At 37.7% G+C, this 19,336-nt stretch overlaps 1 protein-coding gene across 3 annotated transcripts in view; it reads left to right on the top strand.

The window, feature by feature from the left end:
- The window catches only part of exd3 (exonuclease 3'-5' domain containing 3), a 49,862-nt gene that overhangs the window by 19,217 nt on the left and 11,309 nt on the right, over window positions 1-19,336 (top strand). The window lies entirely within an intron of this gene.

Here is a 19,336-nt window from a genome sequence, read left to right as displayed (position 1 = left end):
AAAATAGTCCCCTGTCATTGAAAGTTACTAATAGGACTATTTTCGGCTGCTGCGTAATATCATTGCAAAATCAAAAGTTTAACTCTAGGGTAGCTGGAAAATGAGCATATTTTCAAAGTGCAGTGTCACTTTAAACCTAAATGAAATTAAATTTCTTATTCTAATCGAATGACTTCAGTCTCCTCAAAAAAGCTAAAGATGCGTTTCGTGCCAAGAGAGGTCACACGTAATACTGACTGATGCCTGAAGAAGACATTTAGTTATGAAAATTGTTTTGTTTTGTTTTTAATTTTGTGTACATATTTCCTGTATCTTCTGTTTGTATCTTAAAAAAAGTGAAAATAAATATGGATGGCCATTAAAACTGCTAAAACAACAAAGCTGGTGATGGTGGCCTAAGACCTGTATGTGTCATTGTGTCTCTTTCACCTTTTATTTGTCACAAGGAACAAATGTACACATCACATTAAGCCGGCATTTATTCACCGTCATTGTTTTGTGTCAAAACTTTGTGTCAGAGTAATAGAGGTAGAGGTTTTCCCCGGATACACATCTTCTATGAATCATTGATTTTTTAAAAGCCAGCAAAGGGCCGTGTTTGTGTCATTTCATGTATTTCCTTTTAAGTGCATGGTGATTGTAATTGAGGGATGCCAAGGGTACAAAACAGAGAGGTGGGAAAGCGGCATGAATAGAGATCCACATATTCCACAATTTTGGTTAATAATTAGGATGTTGTGCTCAATAACCAATATGGGTAATATAATAGTCAGCACTGTTTTGTTCAGAGCTCAGACGCTATAAACCAGAGGTTCCCAAAATTTTTCAGCGTGTGGCCCCCCTTGTGTACGGTGCATTCCTTCGCGGCCCCCCAAAGAAAATTTGTGACAAAAAACTGTTCTAAAACTCAACATTTTAATAAAAAAAAAAACATTAAATTATACAAAAAAGTAGTGCTTTTGGTTAGTAGCCTTATTTTTTAGGTTTATTTACACAGAATTCATGATAAATTAATGTATTTCATAAAATGTCATAAAACTGGGGCCCCCCTGGCACCATCTCGCGGCCCCCAGTTTGAAAACCACTGCTATAAACTATAGTATTAGTAATGTTAGGGGATAATAAAGAAATTACCAGATTGTTGGAATAGTTGGATGTGAAAGAAAACTAATGAAGTAAGAATAGTGCAAGAAAGGGCAGGTAGAGAGATGCAGAGAGAGAGATAACTTGAAGAAAAACAACTAGTAGAGAGAGAGAGAGAGAGAGATCAAGACTAGGGTTTGAGACAAGAGAGATGGAGGCAGATAGCCGGCCGACACATTCCCGCTGTAATACCTGAACTCCATTAAAGGCTGTTTTTAATTCTGGTATTAAGATGCGTTTTTATCGATCGTATCACAAGTGGATCATAGAGAGACACATTCACGTTTACACACTTTGTCCACTTTCGTCCGTTTTATCTGAGTGGGTGGTTTGTGGGCGAGTCCCTCTGCTTTTGTTTTAATGCCAATTGAAACAAATGAAAGAGGCGGAGAGCAGCTGCTTCGGTTTTTATCAATGAAAGACTAAAGATAGCGCTTTACACTGTGTGTTCGCACCTTAATACCATGTGTAAACAGCCTCTTAGAGCTACATCTCCAGATCCACGAATACACTTTATTACTTATAGTTTTAAGATTCAGAAAAGCTTTTATGACATCATAACATAGTATGTACATTTACAAAGCATTAAAATACATAAAACGTCAGCATACACGGATAATTTCATAAAATAAAGATTGTCAGCCTTATGCATAAATGTTCATAAGCATGTCAGGTTGTTTGAATGTTGTTGTCGATGTGCAAGTGGGCACGGCAGAAAGAAATTAAATGTTCCTGCTGCTGTTTCAGTCAGAAAGCAATTATAAGGTTTCCAAAAACTTGTAACATAGTACACAACTTCAAAGACTTCATATGGGTTTGGTAAGGTGAGGTGAGTGAATGATGACAGATTGTTTATTATGTCTTTGATATCAAACTTCTTATCACGTTTTAAGTCTTTGACATGGCATCATAATAACAGCTTTCAGCAATCGTGCAGAATTGCACGGCATCACATGCACACACCTCATACCAGTCGAAAGAGTTTCTACCACACCGTGTTCACACCTAAAGCCACTGCAAAAAAGAAAACACTCAATAAAAGGTGCCTGGCATGGGTCGTTTAGTTTAAACTCCCCAAACGTGTCGATTTTGTGGCCACCTACCTTTTTCATGAGTGGGTGGCTGCCGGTTTCTGTCTTGATCTGTTGCATTCCACCATTTGTTGCCCGAGGTCTCGTCCACCTCCGTCTGTTTGCAGTCTGTGTGCTCTTCTTCTTCTCTTAAATACCAGTATGGTGCAAGATTCAGCCTCCCACAGAATCCGATACCAACAACAGGACCCTGAGGGAGAGCTGTTTGTCATGCCCGATCAGAAGCATCTGTCAGGTGTCTGATCACGTGAATGCTCTCATAATTCAACCACAGACGTGTGTACTGTTATAAAAGAAACATTCTTTTGTTCTAAAGGTATGCACTCTTGTATGTAAAAATGTGTAAGTTAAGTTTTTCTATCAACACGTTTGTAACCGTGCTATCAAATTAGAGTTTTGCTTTACATGCAGTATATAAATTAAAATAGATTAATTGATGGATTTGTCATATAAAGACTACACTACTAAGGGTACATTTATATGTCAACATTGTACTAAAAACAGAAACGTTTTTCCTTTGCATTTTTTGCGTACAGATAAGAAAGTATTTAAAGGAACACGCCGACTTTAGCTTATTCACCATATTCCCCCGGGGTTAGTTAAGTCCATACATACCCTTTTCATCTCCGTGCGTCCCGTAACTCTGTCAGACGCACCCACCGCTAGCCTAGCTTAGCACAAAGACTGGAAGTAAATGGCTCCAGCTAGCATACTGCTCCCAATAAGTGACAAAATAACGCCAGCATTTTCAAAGGATATTTTCGAAAATGTTTTAGATCTTTCACTTAATTAAATGTGAAGTTACGGGGTCCACGACCTTCAAGTCCAAAAAATGCGTGTCCATCCTTCACAAAATAAATCCAAACGGCTCCAGGATGATAAACAAAGGTCTTCTGAGGGCAATCCGTGGCGTGTTGTTGTAAAAATATCCATATTTAAAACTTTATTAACGAAAATAACTAGCTTCCGGTAGCGCCGCCATCTTAGTCGCGTCCGCATTCAAGATCAGAGCTTTACGCAGCTTACGGAGGCTACTCTGCTGCTGCTCTGTGCCCCCGCCCTCCGAATTTGTCATACGTCACTAAGAAAAGTGCGTACACTACGCTAATACTCTCTCCTGAATACAGAGGAGTCTAAGATGGCGGCGCTACCGGAAGGTATTTATTTTCGTTAATAAAGTTTTTCGGATTACCCTCAGAAGACTTTTGTTTATCATCCTGGAGCCGTTTGGATTTATTTTGTGAAGGATGGATGCACATTTTTTGGATTTGAAGGATGTGGACCCCGTAACTTCACATTTAATTAACTGAAAGATCTAAAACATTTTCTAAAATATCTGAAAATGTGTTTGTCTGAAAAACGATGGACATATGCAACTCGGACAGCTTGGGGGTGAGTAAATCATGGGTTTAATATAATTTTTGGCCGAACTATCCCTTAAAAAGATTTCTTCGTCTCATATAACCTTGTTATTTGTACACGCTGTGACTACAAATCACAACATATAAATAAAAAAATGTTGCCGTTATTTTGTCACTTATTGGGAGCAGTATGCTAGCTGGAGCCATTTACTTCCACTCTTTATGCTAAGCTAGGCTAGCGGTGGGTGCGTTAGACAGAGTTACAGGATGCATGGAGATGAAAAGGGTATGGACTTATCTAACTCTGGGGGATACGGTGAATAAGTTAAAGTCCCAAAAAGTCGGCGTGTTTCTTTAAAACGATCCCCGTTCACATGGATCCACGAAGTTCCTTTACATGTAATATATAATTTAAAATATTTAAATTGATGGATTTGCCCTATAAAGACTACACTACTAAGGGTATGCTTACATGACATCATTGTACTAAAAACGGAAACATTTTTTAATTGCAATTTTTGCAAACAGATAATTTTTTTAAAACCATTCCCGTTCACACAGATCCACAAAGTTGCTTTACCTGTAATGTATAATTTAAATTTATTAATTAATTGATTTGCACGATAAAGACCACACTACTAAGGGTGCATTTACATGACAGCAATGTACTAAAACAGAATAAATACAAAGGAAAAAAATCCCCATTTACACGGATCCATGAAAATGAATAACTGTTCATGCATGCCAGGCCAGTAGTTGGTAACGTCACAGGAATGGGTAATACGTATGCACATGACATCAACAATTTGCGCTTTTGAGTCAAAAAACTGAACTTTAAAATCTGTTGCTTTTATTGTAAATTAAGTGACAAACAAATTAAGTTTTTAGCTTTGTGTCACGTTATCGGCTCTTAAAAGTTTACCCAAAACAAGTTCTCCTGACATTTCTGCAGTAATGTGTTAGTACAGCGCGGCAGGCGTTTGAAGATTTGAATCAGACCGACATGTTAAAATGTAAAGGTAAGGTTGAATGAAGGAATGTGTGATAGAAAGAAGAATTAGGGATGGGTTAAAAAGCCAGTTTTGAAGGTGCACCCCAGGGCTGGTATGTGGTAGCCCACCCATGCTAAGTTAACCCTTTTGTTATCTGATTGTAAAGTCCTTTGATTAACAGTGGCTGGCTGACTTGCCCCGCCGGCTCTTTTGAGAGGCATTCCTGAAGCCCTTCTGAGCCCCCTGTGTGGCCCATTGATACTCATTGCCAATCATTAACCTCTCCCCTGCTCATCCCACCATAATCCTCTCTCTCACTGGCCTTCAATATATCTGTCTCTCTTTTTCTTCTCACTGCTTTATCAATGCCTCTTCCAGTGAATTCCTCTCTGTCCACACCAGGTTTAAGCCACGCTGAGATTTAAGCTGGGTTCAAATGAGTGTCACCACGTTGACTAGACTGCTAAATGGATTAGAGCTCGGATCCAGATGTTTTCTTTCAGGAAACTAAAACCGATCGCATTCGGACGGCACTAAATTAAGGTGTAAAAATATGATTGTTACCAAATGTATACATATCTATATGTACCTACATGATGTTACATATTAGGACCTTTTTAAAGCATGGGACCATTTTTCTGCCAGCGCATGTGTCCGAAAGTTTCCAGGTATCGTGGGAACATCACAAAACGAATGATGTAATGATGCTTTCAGCTCAAAGGATCTTTAAGATCGCAACAAACAAATTCAGTCATGTGTTTCCATGCAAGTAAGCTTGGAATTTATTTCCCATAAGTGGAATGTCTTTAAAAAATATTTTCATCACGGGGTTTAAGGTTTCTTTGACACCACACCTTTAACTGGTATCTGGTTATATTCTCACACATTACCGTTTTACTCGTATCATTTTCTCCCATGCCCTTCCATGTGACATTCATTCGGACCCGCAGGCCCAGTTTTGGTGGGGGCCGAGTACTCTGATTTCAGCGCTAAAAAACTCGCTAATGTTGCCATGCAGATGGCATCTTAACCACAGAGGCAGAATTTCTGCGTTTACTCAAAACATCTTCTATAGAGGCGTCAGATGACTGCCAACCTTTTTTAGACGTGAGACTCAGACGATTTCCCACGAGGACGGTGGGGGGAAGAGCGGCTTTAGGGGCGTCGGCTGTGGGGGGGTTAACAGGAACTGACATAATGTGTGAAGATAGGGCAGAGAGGAAGAGAGAGCAAGTGTGAAAGAAGAGTTTTGCCGTCTTTGATCTGCCAAACGCTGAGAAAAAGGGAAGAATGTGAAACGCTGAGATAATTTTGAGGTTACTGCAGTGGCGCAAGTGTGCAGAAAACTATCGGCTGATTGATCATATTTCCGTTCCTCTCTTGTTCCCATTTTTTTGACACGTTGTGATCCTATTGTGTTTTTGTGTCCTGAAACCAAAAGCAGCACTTGAATGCGTTTAAAGGGATAGTTCAGATTTTGTCATTTATTTTATCTTCATGTTGTTTAAACTCATTTGAATAATGCAGCAGGGGATTATTCTGCTAAATATTTCATTTGCTGTTTAATGCCAAACCACCTGTAATAAGAAACCACTTTGCACTGTTTTTGATGGATGGATAAAAATCCTGTTTGGTTAAAAAAAAGATCACCCTATGTGTGTGAAATGGATTGCAAATGCTGTATGGTGACTAATGAAAGAAACTCAAAGGTCGAGAAGTGCAAAAACATTCATGCTGCCTTGCCTGTTGTCCTGCTGATGTATCTCGACCCCTGCCTTTAGGGCAAGAAGGAAAGGGAAAAGAAGGGAAGAGCAAGCGAGAGTTTAAGGAGATGATAGCAGGGAGACATTCCTCAGACATGCCAAGACATTCCGAGGGAAACCATCCCAAATATTTCCCACTGTGTGTGTGTGCATGTATGAGCTATGACTCCTGTTTTGGGACCTCTTTGACATATTGACTGACAAGATGTCCGCACATGAAGCCTTGCATGAAGCCTGAAGAGTGTGTGTGTTTGTGTGTGTGCTTGTATGTGGGAAAGTGCAAGTGAGAAAGTCAATGTGAGAATAATTGAATCTGTACGTGTTGGAGTGACTAAAGCAGAGGAGGGGTGGAATAAATCACATGAAGTGCGTCTTTTAAAAACCATGCGAATTGTGGTTTTCAGTTTTCATTTTTTTTAGCCCTTAACAGAGAATCACGGTCTATGATCTGAATTGCGATCTTCTTTATCATTTTAAGATGCAGGCTGAAACCTGCCATATTGCTATTTGTCAAAGTGGCAATTAAAACCTGATAAACTTTACTGTAAATAATAAAATTGTAATCAGCAGACCATTAGATGATATTTGGGCGAGCCCAAAGTGCTTAGAACTAATTATGTAAAAAATTTCACAAATCTGTGAATGAATATGTGCAATGAAAATAGAGAGAGAGAGAGCGCAAAGAGACAGACTGGAAGAGTGTGTGCACAGTTGCATGACTCTCTGCACGTTCCTGCAGTTTTCAACATCATCACTCATTAATAAATTGTCATATAAAGCAAAAAAATATATAAGTAAGCAATAGAGAGGCTGTGCTGTATGGTGAATTAAGTAACGTCTGAAGTTAGGCACGAGACGAAGCCTCGACTATCTTATTGCTTGTATAAAACTGTTACCCCAAAAATTATTAGTGCAACTTTCATTAAGTTAAATCAATAAAAGCATTCCTTCCGCTAGAAAAAAATAGTCCCTGACCGTGAACAAAAACGTTCAAATGTGTAATATGCATGATGATAGCTTAAATAAAAACAACAAACCGTTATCAAACTGATACGTGTGGTTGTTAAGGGTGTTGCTAAGGGCGCAGTGATAAATAGAACCGTTGGGTGAAGCAGTCATAGCCGTGTTTTATCGTGAATAAAGCACAGCTATTGACCAATCAGAATCAAGGATTGGAACTAACCGTTTTATAATGATTGATCAAAGATGCATGCAAAGTGTGCATCAGTCTTTAAGTGTGCTGCAGTGTTCTTAGCTTCAAACTGCATCTTAAAGAGCACCTATTATGTTATTAAAAACAACGTTATTTTGTGTATTTGGTGTAATATAATGTGTTTGCATGATTTATGATTAAAACACCATTTCCACATACGGTTTCTGCAAACTGAGGATGATCTCTAGGATGAAGCCTTTATTATCCCAAAAAAATTTGGAAAAGTTATTAATGCGTTTATATTTTCTAGATTAGATTATTGCAATTCGTTATATTTTGGTGCTCACACAAAAGTCTTAGACCAGCCATTCCCAAACTGTGGTCCGTGGACCACTAGTGGTCCGTGAGGGTACTGCAGGTGGTCCGTGAAAAGGCAAAATAAGAATATATTTTAATATACAAACTCGTTCATATTTGTACTGCTGCCTAATAAACGTTACTTTGAACTCATTAATTCTGGTGCCTGTGAACGGCACGCTCTCTCAGTTTAACGTCGTTCAATAGGGTGCCAGATTTGTATATTCTTCCAGGCGAAAACCCGACTAAAACACACTGTAAACAGGTCTTAATGTGTAGCGGAAAAAACACCCAATCTGGCAACACCGCCACCACTCGGTGTTCACCAGTCACGCTGCATGCGTCATCACAACAACACAGACGCTGCTGAAATTCCTGCCGTGCAATTCAAATAGTTTGACATTAAATAACATCATATTTGTCCTAAATCATTAACGATTAACATAGGCTGCTGACGCATATTCCGGATCTTGAAATAGACTTTGACTAAGCTCACGCTATTTAACGTGCACGTGTGGTGTGCAATACCTGCGAGTTGTCATACACGCAATGCCTCGCAGCGCTCACCCGGGGTGCGACCCCCACCCGACTAGCCTTCTTAAGGTATGTGTAAGCAAATACAAAAATTAAGAGACAGTCAATGCTAATGTAAACCCTGGTTGGATAAGGATTTAAAGTTGGACATAAAGATGGAATCTGACGCATTTAGCTTCAGTGTTAAAACTGATCAAATAATTGCTGTCTGTGGTGGTTCTATATGGGCTATAATGGCAATCATTTAAAAAAATAATATGGGAAAAAAATAACTATAAATTAGTTCATTTTTGGAACTGTGACCTAGTTTAACATTTTCAAATATGAACTATGAACTGAACTAGTTCATTTTAAAATTTGTGAACTGTGAACTAAACTTGTTCATGTAGAAAGTGAACTTTCCCAACACTAAGAATATGTATATAAATAATAATGATATAAGGTTAAGAAACCTGTTGTACTGATGTGATGACCAGTTATAGTTTTAGTGCTAGTAAGACTATTTAGATGTGCAGATTAATTCAGGACTTTGTGTGGACACATTTTATTATTATAAAATATTATTAGTAATATAAGGTGGTCCGCGAAAATTCTTGATTACAAATATGGTCCACACACACAAAAAGTTTGAAAACCCCTGTCTTAGACAGACTGGTTCAAAATGCGGCTGCACAAATGCTTACAGGCACTGGTAAGTTTGATCATATTACTCCGGTGTTAAGATCATTGCATTGGTTGCCTGTTTCTTTTAGGATTAATTTTAAGATTTTATTATTTGTATTTAAATCTCTACAAGGCCTAGCTCCCTCCTATATTGTGGGTCTAATTCAAGAACTAGATCCTTACGATCTCAAGCACAAAAACTTCTTGTTGCTCTAAAATGAAATCTAGAGGGGATCGTACATTTGCGGTCGCGGTCCCAAATTGTGGAACAGCCTGCCATTATATATTAAAGATACACAGACACTTGGCCAGTTTTAAAGCTACCTCAAAACATACTTGTTAGTGTTCGATTATAGAGGTGACGGAGGATGCTAGTAATTTCATATTATTATTATTATCATCTTTTTTTATTACTGTGCTTTTGTTTATCATTTTATATTCTGTATTATTTATTTATTTATTTATTTATTTATTTATATATATATATATATATATATATATATATATATATATATATATATATATATATATATATATATATATATATATATATATATATATATATATAATTTTAAACTAGAGTGATTGTTGTGTGCTGTTTGTTTTTATTGTGCTATTGTCTGTACAGCACTATGGTCAACGTTGTTGTTTTATTCAATAAATTTGAATTTGAATTATTGTTGCTCCTCCCTGAAACGATTAGTTAAGAAAAGAGATTTAAGTTGGAAACGATAACTCGCGTCATTGTTAACTTTGGGATTTGTACCTTTTGCATATCATTAACATACTAATACACACTTACGCACACAAGGAAATGTAAAATCGTGAATCGGATAATTGGTGCTCTTTAACAGTCTAAGGATCTTTCCATCATTTGTTTCATCTGTAATTTTCGACTCTCATGCATCTGTTAGTAATAACATAATTCGGACTTTGTAAGATTATTACTTCGATATTGGCTGTTTATTAGTACTTAAAAAGCACACATTAAAGGCAGGGTGCATGATCTTTGAAAGCCAATGTTGACATTTTGAAATCACCTAAACAAACACGCCCCTACACCAATAAAATCTGAACCTTCTTTTGATAGACCCGCCCCACACATACGCAACCCAGGCAACGATTTCGGTTAGTAGACACGCCCCTTACTGCTGATTTGCTACAAGTGTGTTTTGGTACTCGGGCCGACCCCCTTTTCCAAAGTTTTTTCAAAAATCATGCACCCCGCATTTAATGCCTGATTTTGCAAAACCTTATTCTACATCCTTAATCCTACCTAATTCCTACAAATACTTAAACTTAACAACTACTTTACCAAGTATTAATAAGTAGTAATTAGGAGTATATTGAGGGGTTGGGGTTAGGGTAGTTAACTCTTTCACCGCCAGCGTTTTTAAAAAAAGTTGCCAGCCAGCGCCAGCGTTTTTCATGATTTTCACCAAAGTTTAATGCCTTCCAGAAAATGTTCTTCTTTAAATAAATAAACATACAATATACCAAATGAAAGAACAGACCCTCTGCTTTCAAACAAAAAAAACCGTTTCATCCTACCTTTAGTGGTTCTTTTGCAATCAGCTTTTGAATATGGGTAGGTTTTTGCAAAAACACCATATTTTGAGCAAAAAGCAAAAATAATTCCATATTTGTGACGGACTTTTCATAGAGATCTCATTCAGAGCGATCTTTAAAACAGACACGGACATGCAGCAGCTTGCCATAGGGCAATATTTCCGGGTTTAAAAAGTTGCGGAAGGGCGCCATCTGGTGGATAATAGCGGTATTGCGGAAAGACGGAAAATCTCGTCATTGGCGGGGAAGCGTTTTCTCTTAATTGACGAGATATCTCGTCAATGGCGGGGAAAGAGTTAATAGTTAGTTAATAATGAGAATTGTACCTTGAAAAATGTGACCAGAATAATTGATGTACTTTCATATGATTTATTCGAGCCGTTTCAAGCCTATCTTTTACTAAATAGGATTTAGAAAGTAATTAGTAATAAGTAATAAAATACTTTTTGAAAGATTAATTTGAACAGAAATCTAATTACATGATTTGAATATGTAATTAGTAACTAGTAATTAATAAACTTTTTTAAGTAACTTACCCAACACTACTGAGCATGCAGCATTTCTTTAACTGGAGTGCTTTTCTGCCTTATTTGGCGCGTGAGGTAAAACGTTCTGGACTTTAGAAGAGATCAGAATTTTTACTCTATCACGATCTATACTGTAGAACTTTGTTCTCTTTTATTGAGCTTGTGTGTGGGTGAATTCCAATCAGAAGTGATCATCCCAATGCTTTATTTTCTTCGAAAATCCGAGTTGCGCAATTGTGGTTCATACTGTGACCGATTAAAATACACTTGGTGAACAGAGTAATGAAAAACAACTTTATATAGCATTCCCTTCTCGAAGTGCCCTTCGAAGGGAGAAATATCCCATTTTAAAAGCACCCGGTGTGTTGGTGAAATAAAGGGTGAAAGCAGGTAGGGGGCACTCACATTTTTATAAATGCATTTTTGCCCAGTGTGCATTTGTATTACCACATTATTTTTTATGTACATGTCTTTATATTATTTATAATATGCATGGGTTTAATTATATTTTAGGGGTGATTTAAGCCTATGATTAAGCAAGAGTTTTCATAGTTTTAGTGCTGCTAACCTGGACAGATTTGCAAATCCAGTGATTGTTTCTTTCCTCGAAAGCTCTTGTGTGATCACTGGTACCTTGTAAATGCAAACGGTGTCCTTTTAATCGCAGATGTTGTGTGATGTTGATTTAGTTTTTTATTTTTAGCGCATTTTGCATCAGATGGTCGGCAAGCAGACAGTGGTTACTCTTTGAATGGTGGTGTCTGAGGTGAGACCATGTCTGGGCTTGTGTTTGTACAGTTGAAATCTAAGCTCAGTGTGAATTGTCAAGATTGTCTTAAACCTTTTATTGCTAGGAAATATTTGTGAAACATTGTGGCTTGTCTAACCTGTCCACATTTTCATACCTGGGAAGTGCTATCCGCTCTGTGGTGCACAGACATGAAAACTCTGTGGTCAATTATAAGTGAGAGCCAGCGGGAACATGCCGATATGATATTGGGTTAATATCCGGACAAAAAAATAAAAACAGGCACGGGAAGCATAAATATATATTTTTTATCTTTTCATAGTCTATAAAACCTTTATAAACTACAAATAACCTTTTGTGGATCCTTTTGTGATTTGAAAAGGTTTTATGGAACCATTCCGGCAAAAAGTTCTTCTATGGCATTGTATAGCACCTTTATTTTTAAGAAGATGGATGCACAATTGCACAAGGTCAATCAGTGAGTATAGGGGTCAGTGTATGTGATTTCAGGTCTGCTGTGTGTGTGTGTGTGTATTAGAGAGTGTGTATAATAGGAGCATATTTCCTGTTGGCACCCCTGCTTGTTCTCACTCTCTGGGTCTGCGATTAGCCGCAGTGAGGAATCTGTAGCACCCAGCAGCTGGAATGTCCTGTTTGTCTAGTTCTGTTTGTGCTTTCAGTGCTCTGTGTTTTGATTGGCCCGGCTGGCATTGGTGTGTATGCGTGTGGGACTGTAACACAGTGCACAGCCTTGCTGTTTGATGTGAGCCATTGTGTCGGAGCCAGGCTGCTTCCTGCTACTGCAGGGAGAAAAAGTGACCCTTACTTGGGATTTTCCTAAATATACATTTAAATAGTGCGTAATTTCCGTATTTTTTTGCGGCCCTTGCGGCGCACACACATGTAGCATCCTCTGTCTGGGCTGAAGGGTAATGACTTGGTACTCTAGCTATGGCATATTACCAAAAGTACTAAAGGGGACTATTTCAGATTAACACATTACGTGTATTAATAGTGCTTAATGTAAATTGGACATGCAAAATGAAACGTACACTAAAGGTATTTTTTGAGCTAAGACCAAACAAATATCCATAAAGGTTGTGTCTGAAATAGCCTTCTGTACCCGTAAACGGTGCACTATTTGAAGGGACAGCAATTGTAGTGGTGGTGTCCGAAATTATAGTGGACATTATCAATTGCACTCATTTTATCCCATGATGCACTGCAGTTGGAGTTTACAACTGGTGTACTCTAACAGCTAACTGCAAACCATCCACTTTGGGTACATACTGGTACCAGAGAGTGCATATTAGTTCCTCAGAACTACATACTGGTACCAAAGAGTGCATATTAGTACCTCAAAGGTACATACTGGTACCAAAGAGTGCATATTTGTATCTCAAAGGTACATATTAGTACCAAAGAGTGCATATTAGTACCTAAAAGGTCCATATTGGTACCAAGGACTGCATATTAATACCTCGGAAGGAAATAACGGTACCAAAGAGTGCACATTAGTACCTCAAAGGTACATAGTAGTACCAAAGAGTGCATATTAATACCTTGGAAGTACATACCGGTACCAAAGATTGCATATTAGTACCTCAAAGGTACATATCAGTACCAAAGAGTGCATATTAGTACCTAAAAGGTCCAAGGAGTGCATATTTATGCCTCGGAAGTAAATAACGGTACCAAAGAGTGCACATTAATACCCCGGAAGTACATACTAGTACCAAAGAGTGCTTATTAGTACCTCAAAGGTACATATTGGTACCAAAGAGTGCATATTAACTCTTTCCCCGCCATTGACGAGATATCTCGTCAATTAAGCGAAAACGCTTCCCCGCCAATGACGAGATTTTCCGTCTTTCCGCAATACCGCTATTATCTTTAACTTCCGCAACTTTTTAAAACCGGAAGTATTGCTCTATGGCAAGCTGCTGCATGTCCGTGTCTGTTTTAAAGATCGCTCTGAATGGGATCTCTATGAAAAGTCCGTCATAAAAATGGAATTATCTCTGCTTTTTGCTCAAAATATGGTGTTTTTGCAAAAAACCTACCCATATTCAAAAGCTTATTGCAAAAGAACCACTAAAGGTAGGATGAAACGGTTTTTTTTTGTTTGAAAGCAGAGGGTCTGTTCTTTCATTTGGTATATTGTATGTTTATATATTTAAAGAAGAACATTTTCTGGAAGGCATTAAACTTTGGTGAAAAACATGAAAAACGCTGGCGCTGGCTGGCAACTTTTTTTTTAAACGCTGGCGGTGAAAGAGTTAATACCCCGGAAGTACATACTGGTACCAAAGAGTGCATATTAGTACCTCAAAGGTACATATTGGTACCAAAGAGTGCATATTAATACCCCGGAAGTACATATTGGTACCAAAGAGTGCATATTAATACTTCAGAAGTACATGCTGGTACCAAAGAGTGCATATTAGTTCCTCAGAACTACACCTTGGTACCAAAGAGTGCATATTAGTTCCTCAGAACTACATAAAGGTACCAAAGAATGTATATTAGTACCTCAGAAGTACATATTGGTACCAAGGAGTGCATATTAATACTGCGGAAGTACATACTGGTACCAAAGAGTGAATATTAGTTCCTCAGAACTACACCTTGCTACCAAAGAGTGAATATTAGTTTCTCAGAAGTGCATATTGGTACCAAAGAGTGCATATTAATACCTCGGAAGTACATACTGGTACCAAAGAGTGAATATTAGTACCTCAGAAGTACATATTGGTACCAAGGAGTGCATATTAATACCTCGGAAGTACATACTGGTACCAAAGAGTGCATATTAGTACCTCAGAGGTACATACTGGTACCAAAAAGTGCATATTAGTACCTCAGAAATACATACTGGTACCAAAGAGTGCATATTAATACCTTTGAAGAACATACTGGTACCAAAGAGTGCATATTAGTACCTCAAAGGTACATATCGGTACCTAGTAGTGCATATTAACTCTTTCACCGCCAGCGTTTTTAAAAAAAGTTGCCAGCCAGCGCCAGCGTTTTTCATGATTTTCACCAATATTTAATGCCTTCCAGAAAATGTTCTTCTTTAAATATATAAACATACAATATACCAAATGAAAGAACAGACCCTCTGCTTTAAAAAAAAAAAACGTTTCATCCTACCTTTAGTGGTTCTTTTGCAATCAGCTTTTGAATATGGGTAGGTTTTTGCAAAAACACCATATTTTGAGCAAAAAGCAGATATAATTCCATTTTTATGACGGACTTTTCATAGAGATCCCATTCAGAGCGATCTTTAAAACAGACACGGACATGCAGCAGCTTGCCATAGGGCAATACTTCCGGTTTTAAAAAGTTGCGGAAGGGCGCCACCTGGTTGCGGAAAGACGGAAAATCTCGTCATTGGCGGGGAAGCGTTTTCTCTTAATTGACGAGATATCTCGTCAATGGCGGGGAAAGAGTTAATACCTCGGAAGTACATACTGGTACCAAAGAGTCCATATTAGTTCCTCAGAACTACATACTGTTACCAAAGAGTGCACATTAGTACCTCAAAGGTACATATTAGTACCAAAGAGTGCATATTAGTACCTGAGAGGTACATCCTGGTAACATGAAAGGTACGTACTGGTACCAAAGAGTGCATATTAGTTCCTCAGAACTACATGCTGTTACCAAAGAGTGCACATTAGTACCTCTGAAGTACATACTGGTACCAAAGAGTGCACATTAGTACCTCAAAGGTACATATTAGTACCAAAGAGTGCATATTAGTACCTGAGAGGTACATCCTGGTAACATGAAAGGTACGTACTGGTACCAAAGAGTGCATATTAGTTCCTCAGAACTACATGCTGTTACCAAAGAGTGCACATTAGTACCTCTGAAGTACATACTGGTACCAAAGAGTGCACATTAGTACCTCAAAGGTACATATTAGTACCAAAGAGTGCATATTAGTACATGAGAGGTACATCCTGGTACCATGAAAGGTACATACTGGTACCAAAGAGTGGATATTAGTACATGAAAGGTACATCCTGGTACAATGAAAGGGACATACTGGTACATATTGGTGCATACTGGTGCATATTAGTACCTCAAATGTACATATTTGTACCAAAGATTGCAAGCCACATGAATTGAGATGTCAATCATGTACATATCACTCATGGTACAGGACAGGGTTTGTTCAATGACTAAGTCAAGTATGAGCAATAGTAATATTGATGCTTGCCTTAACAAACTTACAACATGTCAAAGCTGGTGAATATCTGTGAGAAAAAAATAAACAAAAAAATGAGATACAGTGAACGTAAAAGGCTCAAAGGAAGTGAGAGAATTCATCCCAAGTAAGGGAACAGGAGGGTAAATGATTGACAGCTCTTTTCAGAAAGAGATAGGAATGGAATGAGAGCGGGAAAGGGTGAGAGCCAGATGAAATGAGCTCTTCCTCTCGCTGCTTTCTGCTTGAGAGCATTCCTGAGCTGAGATGATGTCATGAGAACTAGCCCGGGGCAGACAGGGCTGCTTATGTTCCTCATAGAGGAGGGGCTGCACTCTCTCACCTCACGGAAAGAGAAAACCATATATCACTTCCATACAGCACACAAATATGTGTGTTGAGAAAGAAGCTCAGATCCAGACAAAAACACAGTCTGTGCTGAATGTGTGCCTGACAGGAATGCTCCGAACTTTTTAGAGACTTCTCGGAGTACTCTGAGATCTTGGCCTTACTGAAAATTGTAATGCAGTATGCTGTACATGGTGGAAATAATAAGAATTCAGCATTTTTAAAATGTAAGTTATGTTTGCTGAAGCCATGCTTGGCTATACTTTACACTGTGTGAAAACAAATGCTGCAGACAGAGGTTAAAGGTGTCTTCACATTTGTGTTTTAAAACGTTCTTAAAAGCAATTTTTAAATGAAAACGAAAACTGGCATTTCAAAAACATATCTTCATCCACATTACATGACCATAAATCATTCGTACACTGGGAACATAAAGGTGTAAAACAACTTCTTACTCTAATAATAGCTTACCTTTAGCGCTTGTGGCCTAGGGTTGTGCGATATTGGCCAAAATTCATATCTGGGTAATTTTGCTATTTACGATATTTTGGATCCTTTAAAATTTTGCAGACGATATTTTGGATCCTTTAAAATATATTGTTTTTGTTCTCTCCTAAAACATATTAATAAGATTAATAGGTTAATGTTGATGTGTTTAAACCAAACTGAAAGTTTTTTAAATTAATACGATGTTGATTTTTAAAAGTCATACACACTCCGCAATCAAATGAATGAATGCACATGCAAATTTATTTATTTATGGACACTGAAGGCTGTTTTTTTTAAATGCAAGTGATATACTAGATAATATGATTTTGCACATTGATAAAACAACAACGATATTATTGCTAACGATAATACTGCAGGTTTAAGCATTTTGTTTCAAGGCTGCAGTAGACGTAGCAGTGGTTTGTATTTGTTACGCATCAATGAGAAGCACGTGTTTCCTTTTAATGTTCTAATTTATTTATATTAACAAACATATCAACAAAACTTTGATTAAAATTAAGAAACAAATTATATGAAACGAAATTTGTTTCAAAGAAACAAACAAAGCGTATTATTTGGTCGGAAATTATGTCTGACCCACTCCAATTCTCCAGTCATACTGGCCTTCAATCCATTACAACCCCCTATATATGATGTTAAAATTATTAAGTCTTTTAGTTATAAGTTAATTAAATTGAAACAACACCTAAACAACATTACAACAATACTCAAACATAAATATAAAAGAGACATTTTCTCTATTAGAATGCATGTTAAAATCTGATATAGTGTTTAGTTGGTTGCACTGTTTAATATTTTGGGCAAAACCTCAGTCGATTTAACTAAACAAATCACTTTAAAAATGATGCGCTGTCACGTTAAAACCAGCTGTTGATTTACATAAGACTCCGTCTATGTGCACTGCAGCGCAACCCCAGAGTTCTCAAACTAAAACATTGGTCTGCAGCTTTTAAAAACAACTCCGTTTATGAGGGCCAAACGCTGGAGTAGTCTAAATGAAAGACGTAAACGTGGCAAAAGTAACGTGTTTTGAAACGTAAACTCATTAATGTAAACGGGGCCTGCTGACATCATCTGATAAGTCTAAATTTAATTTTAAATAACTTATTTAATTTGATATGTATACATATATATATGAGATACTTTGATTTTAAGGAACATAACTTTGATTTTAAGGAACTAAACACATGTTCTTTCTCTGAAATGCAAGACGTAAGAATACTCATAGTTGCATATAAAATGTCCATCAAAACACTTTTACATAAGTTCTGCTTAGAGGATTGCTCAATGCAGTCATTCTTTTGAATGGTGTGTGTGTGTGCGCAGTGGAGGAATGCATCATGTGGGTCTATGATTTGCCGTGAAATGGAGACTGACTCTTACCATGTGTGTACTTCTGTCAGCTTTTCCATCACCAGAATTTATCTTGAAGTTTCCGTGTTGTTACAGACTACAGAGAGTTATGTCTTTTCGCAAGCTATGATTCAAACCCATTTTTATCTTTGTTGCTTTTCATGAGCTAACATTCTGAAGTTGACACAGCATGCCTCTAAAGTGCAGGGCTACGTGCAGTGTTCCCTGTAGGTCCGCAGTGCTGTTGCCAATGCTAATGCTATGCTCTTTTGCTTTGGTTGACCAGTTAAATGGGGCTTAGTTGGTCATCTAGATTAAGCTTATCTCACCGGTTCTCTTAGCCTGAACAAACAGCTTTTATGTAATTTTACCCTAGCAATGAAATTATGCTTAAAACTCCAAACTACAGTATATAGAGGTGCAGTGGCCTAAGAAGTATTTAAACTTGAGCCACACTTAAAAAAGCAAGAATGTCCAAACCATTTGGCATTTATTTAAAAATATGATTTGCAGAAGCATAATGAAGAACATATTCTGTAAAAAATTAAGATGAAACGCATCTGTAATGACCTACACTGCCCAAAGACTTTAAGTTGGTAAAGATTGTTATGTCTGTAGCAGCCAATTGCGCCTTGCCATACAGGGTCCATGGGAATGTTTTTGCTCTTGTGATAGATTCTTTTTGGATGGCTGGTTTGTGCACTTGTAGACACTGTCGAGACACTGAAAACAGGACCCCCGATGAAGCCTGTCACTTTAGCATGTGAGCTATAACAGCCCTGGAACCCCACGGCTAGTGTATGTTTGTTTCTCTGTGTGTTAATGAGAGAGGGACCGGTGACCCTTAGTGTGTGTTATTGTGTGCTAGCTTGATGTTGAAATTCTGATTTATTTTTGGATGCATGAATGCATCCAAGTACAGTACAGTGGCCCTTTTAAATGTTTTGGAAACTGAAGTCACACTTAAGAATGCATTTTATTATATGTAATAGATCTTGTAGCGCA

Source organism: Paramisgurnus dabryanus, chromosome 10, assembly GCF_030506205.2.
Source record: "Paramisgurnus dabryanus chromosome 10, PD_genome_1.1, whole genome shotgun sequence".
Classification (NCBI taxonomy): Eukaryota; Metazoa; Chordata; class Actinopteri; order Cypriniformes; family Cobitidae; genus Paramisgurnus; species Paramisgurnus dabryanus.
Note: the sequence above shows the minus strand (reverse complement) of the source record. Positions and strands in the feature narration are given on the sequence as shown.